The 5893-nt window shown below is 30.2% G+C and overlaps 1 non-coding gene across 1 annotated transcript; it reads right to left on the reverse strand.

The window, feature by feature from the left end:
* Window positions 1-1164: 1164 nt before the first annotated feature.
* On the reverse strand, window positions 1165-1236 carry Trnag-ucc (transfer RNA glycine (anticodon UCC)). The gene has a single exon. It is a non-coding gene; the product is annotated as a tRNA-Gly (tRNA).
* Window positions 1237-5893: the final 4657 nt, after the last annotated feature.

The following is a 5893-nucleotide window of genomic DNA, read 5'->3' on the forward strand; positions in this document are numbered from 1 at the left end:
TTTGTATAAAAGTTTTTTATTACGGAATTCAATACCATAAAAATAGTTGTTATAAAAAAGTATTATAGTTATAATACTTTTTTGTAATAACTATTTTTATGGTATTGAACCTTCAGGAGAAGCACAACCCAGCAAGCACACGACGTTGAAACAACGTTGAAATAACGTTGATCAACGTTATTTCAACGTTGTTTCAACGTCGTTTGCTTGCTGGGAAGCATCTTATGGTAACAAGCTCAAGCCTCAAAGGTCAAGCTCAAACCTTCCATCCTGGAATGTGAAATGCTTGATAAAACTTTCCTATTAGTTTTTGATGTGAATGAGGATGTGAAATGCTTGATAAAACTTGCTTAAGAAAAAAGGCTAAAATTGTGTACCAACATGGATAGATAAGTATAAATCCAGACATTGAATGTTGAATAATAACTATATGTTGAAGGTAAAGAAAAGAAGAAGTTAAAGAGAAATCAGCTTTTCTTTCTGTTCAGAAACAAATACTCCATAACTGCTTCGTACAGAACAAGAATCTTTACATTTTTGAATCTTTACAGTTTTTCCTGGATTGAATAGCGAGCATATCTGCCAAACTTGTGCCAAACTTGTGCCAAACTTGTGCCAAACTTGTGCCAAACTTGTGCCAAACTTGTGCCAAACTTGTGCCAAACTTGTGCCAAACTTGTGCCAAACTTGTGCCAAACTTGTGCCAAACTTGTGCCAAATTTGTGGATAGTTTACAAACACTGTTGTCAGAAAGGGATTTTTATTTACAAACCTGCAAAGGATTGTAAATAAAAATCCCTTTCTGACAACAGTGTATGTAAACTATCCACTTCCACATTGAAAAGCGGAACGAAAAAAAAACTTCTGTGTTGTTTTCACTTGTTTTCCCTATTTTTCAACTGATACTTTTGTCATTAAACCTTTGCTTAACTAATAGCGCCTTGTATTATTGTATGAAAAAGCCAAGTTTAAAATTTATTATCCTGACCACGAAAGCGAAGTTTCAGCACCGAAAATGTTTTCCTTCACATTTTGTTTAGTCACAAAGAACTGGGAATTTATAGTTTTAAGCCAGGAACAAGAAAAGAGTTAAATTTTGTTACGTAGTGACAACAGTACCGAGATAATTTAGTGGTTCTTACGTGGAATCGAAAACAAAACGAGTGCGTCAGCCGGGAATCGAACCCGGATCTACTGCTTGGAAGGCAGCAATGCTAACCGTTACACCACCGACGCCTTCTTGGAACTAATAGTAAATAGAGTTTATTTAACTTTCTTATTGATTCTTATTTTTTTTTAAAGATTTTGTAGCTACCTATAGTGATAACAAATCGCAAGTTTTTGAATGCAACTATGCTCCAGCAAAATCATAAGATATGTCAGTTAATAGGTCGCTTTTGCCAATCTTTTTTTTAATAACGCAATCTACTAATATGTGAATTATGTTGTAAGCAAACACGTGCGTCTCGCTAGCTCATTTAGCAAACGTATTTTTTTATGAAAAACTCCTGCTGCTAATTGTTCCATTTTCGGCTGTGGTGTTTTTCAAAAACAAAACGCTGTTTCGCTATTTAAAATATCTACGTCTGAGGATGACTTCAGATTACAACGGAAAGAAAACTTGAGTTCATCAAACAAAACAAATCGAGTTCATTCATGAACAGGCATCGAAAAGAGACTACTTTTTATTTGTGACAAACACCACAATCTGCGATCTTACACTACCAATATTCGATAAAAAAAAAAAGGAAAAAAAAAAAGAAAAAACAACACGGCGAACTTGCACAGCCTCTACAAGATCTGCATTTGTTAGTCAAACGTAAAAATCTTATGATGAATTGTTTAAGCGTGCAAACTTCAACTAGGATTTCGATGTTAACCAAACTGATAATAGTAAATGCAAAGCATGCAACAGTCTTCGGCCTAATAAAACAACGTTTTCATATTTTTTTAACTCTAGAAATTATGTACCCTGTAATATTAAACAAACAATTTCGTTTAACGTTACTTAAGATTAAGCTGGAGGTTTTGTCCCAATATTTGGGTAAAACAATGTGCTCTTTCTGCTGTGGCTAAGCACCTTACTATTGACTATGTCAAGAAAATCTGATAAGATTTAACGGTTATCTATATCATAACTACCCTTTGAGAATTTTTTCAAGAATTCCTATAAACCAAGCAGTTGTGAGCAATCGTCTTTTTTTTCATTTGCAATAATTTTAATCCACAACTTACATGATGATGTATTACAGATGTTACTCTTGATACTTTTATTTTGTTGAAATTTTTTTCATCAAGATGCTCAGATGTGAGTTTATATAAGCAAACTTCAAATCCATACCTTCTTGAAAGTCTACAAACTTGTTAAGGTGTTTTGAATCTATAATTGGTGATTGAAGTTAATATTTTTCTTGAATCTTTGCTGTTATTATGAAATGTTTTTTACATAAGAAAGATGTTCTTATATTCTTTATTAAATGTAGCACATCTGCTAAAAAATCAATAGCACCAGTTGAGTCACATGGGTGTTTTATTGAACTGGAAATAGCAACACTTTTAGTAAAGCTAATATTAAAAGATATCCATATTGCCTGGTATATGGTACCCAGAAATAACATTATTAACTTTTAATTCTAGTTCTTCAGTATAATTTATTATAGATAAGACAATGTTTTTTTAAAACACCTCCATTAACAGAACTTTATAAACTCAAAGACTTCCGTTAAAATACCACTTTGGATTTTTAGATTTTCTAATCTTCGTCGTTGAGTACGTAATGATGGGTGTGGGTTTTTTTTTATGCTTACTTCACATTAAAAGCTTGCGTTTGTAGGTATCCAGTTTAGTCATTTAACTTTAGAAGTCCAAATAGCCCTCTGGCTTTGATTTCTTAAGAAGTATTTCAGGGGCTACTCTTTTATGGAATAAGTTTACTCTTGGATTACTCTTTAGTTGGCTAAAATATCTTTTAATATCCATAAAAGTTTAAAAGATATTTTAGCCAACTAAAGAATAATCCAACTAAAACAAGCTGGCGTGATAATAATTAAACGCAATGATTTCCCATAACGTTCTATTTTTCAAAACCTTTATTTAAAAAAATAAAAACCAGGTTGCTAGTACTTTTAAAAAATAACTTTTAAAACAAAAAAAATCTTTATTCAAGATGGCGAATATAAGCGATATATAAGTATATTATTGTACTTTCAACTTTAAGCTAGAGCACTTTCCATTGATTTTGAGACCTATGTTTTTATACGATTCTTAGTCAGCTTAAAATTCTCTATCAGAATTAATCATAAAGTAAGGGGGAGGAGGGGGGGGGAGAAAGTCGAGTTGTGACGCATTTTATAAGAAATCCTTTCTCGGGCCTGTTATGGCAACCTACTGTAGCACAACAAGGAATACTTTTATAATATTTAACAAAAATTTATTGGTAGCCTTCACTCGTAGTTAGTATTTTTGGCAAAAACATGGCGTCTAAAATCATGAAAATAGAAAAACCAATTAAAAACGATCAAACGTATGTCCTCTCTCTGTGTACACTGGTTCTCTACAAAAAAAGAGCTAGCCAGTTTGAAGAGCAGTAATTGTAGTAAGCTATACTGATAAAACTTATGGCTTCAATATCATAAGCTGTTTCGATTTTTAATTAAAGGAGGAAGAAAAAAATTTTATTCAGTAATACAAAAAAATTAGTGGTTTTTCATCAATCAAATTTTTGTTAAGCTATTTTAGTACATTTCAAATCAAATCGTCATTCCTGGTGATTAAAATTTACTAAAGAAAAGATTAAAACAATTTAAGAAAAAAAAAAAAAAAACTTAAATGTTGTCCATCAAATACTACCTCAAGGTATAATGAAGTCTTTTACTGAAAAATATTTTCTTTATTTTCTAATTGTTAAAAAAAAAAAAAAAAAAAAATTTAACAAAATTTAAATACTAACGAATAATTAAAATAAAAACTAATAACGATTTACAAACTCCAAACAGAAAAGAAAATCGAAGTCTAAGTAATACTAACGAATACTCTCAACATTTATTTACATAATAACTCAGAAAGAAACGAAAATTGCTTCAGTTCTATTAAAGTAAATCTCCAGCAACCACAGCAATATTTAGCTTTGAACAAAAGTTAAGTAGCAAATTTGCTTAAAGACGTTAACGAACTAAGAAAAGTTAATTTCATATTAAATATAGCTGCAATAAATAAGAAATATATTTATTATAATAATAATAATAACTCGAACTTTAGTAACATTAAATTGATTGATATTTTCAAAGTTTTAATATTTGTATTTAGAAAAATCGGAGGCTAAATTTGATTTTTCTTTGGTGGATCTTTTTATAGACCATGTTACTAAAATACCTGCTTCTTATCAACCTTTAATCATTCTCAATTTAAAGTTAGTTTTCTAATCGAAGTATGAAAAAATCCAATTTCCACTTTTTCATTTGACTCGCTCGAAGAAAACAACTTTTTAACATTAATTTTCCTTTTTTCATTTGCCGTTATTCTAGTGAAGCCTTCTGTCGTGCTAACATTTTTATTTTTTAACTGATATGAAGGATCCATTACGGGCGTTTCGGGTGGAGATAAAGATAAGATATTTTTTTTAGATTCCTCAAACCTAACACGTTTTGCACTTGGAGGGTTAAAGTCAAGGCTTTTTAAAGGAACTGCTAAATCGTTTTTATGTAAAACCGTAAAAAACTCTGTAGTCATTTTTCTCTTTTTCTCATTCGATTCTGCAACGACGGGTATCAAATCAAAATCCAATCTTTTTCGAACTTGAGATTTGCCATTTTCTAGCATTGCAGTCAATGACAAACGCCTTCCGATCTTTGTGTTGACATTTTTCATAGGGGCTTTTCCTAACAAAGATAAACTAGAATTTAAATATCGACCACCTCTGGGTGCTGCTGGTGTCATAAACATTTGAGATATTTCATTAGTTTTTCTTTCATTAAAAGAGATATTTCCAGAAGAATGCCTTCTTGGAATCAGAGATGGAGTTGGAATTTCTTGTTCAGACACTTTACAATCCATTTTTATCACTATTTTATAACTAAAATACAGAAACTCTTATGCCTTAATTTTTAAATATAAGCTTTTCAACGACTATTTTTCCAGAACAAAGAATTGATATTTGAATTTGAATGAAAATCGAATAATTGAATTAGACATCTTAATTACGCCGATTGGTCCGTTGGGATTTGTATAATGTTTTAATTAACCAATCATTATTGCTATGAAGAAATTAATAATGTTATGAGAGAATTCGAATCTTAAAAACATACAGTTATGATTTTTAAAATTTCCTTTTAATTTTAAGAAAAACGTAATTACTTTTTAATTACTAACATTTATCTCGATTTGTAATCCGAAAGGAAAATAGCGTTAAACGCAATTAACTTTTACAATCATTATTTTTTTACAATGAATTACTTACACTTTATATTAGCGGATATTTATATTAATTTAAATTATTGATTTAAAGTAGTTAATAATAACTATTAAAAGCTAACATTTCTCTAAATAATATTATTTGACTTGCTTGATTATCAAAATCAGTAAAAATTTTGATGCAAACGACAGTTTCTTTAAATAAATCCTAAACCAGAGTTAAGATAATGAAGCAGCCGATCAGAAATCGTAAAGTACGGCGTGCGAACAGCGGTAAAGTCAAATCAACTTTCGAAAACTGATTTTATAGAACGTTGATGTCGTTCGAATTGAATGTAATATCCAATTCCATACGTTGAATGGGGCCATATGTTTAATTTTTAAACAAGATGATCAAATTTGAAAAAATAAATAAATAAATTCTAACTCCTAAGAAGCTAGATTTAATCTTATCAGATCATATTCTGAAAAAATTGTGTTAAGC

This window comes from Hydra viridissima, unplaced genomic scaffold (genome assembly GCF_058129835.1).
Source record: "Hydra viridissima isolate aposymbiotic clone 2 unplaced genomic scaffold, HvirCarnegie_v1 scaffold_5, whole genome shotgun sequence".
Classification (NCBI taxonomy): domain Eukaryota; kingdom Metazoa; phylum Cnidaria; class Hydrozoa; order Anthoathecata; family Hydridae; genus Hydra; species Hydra viridissima.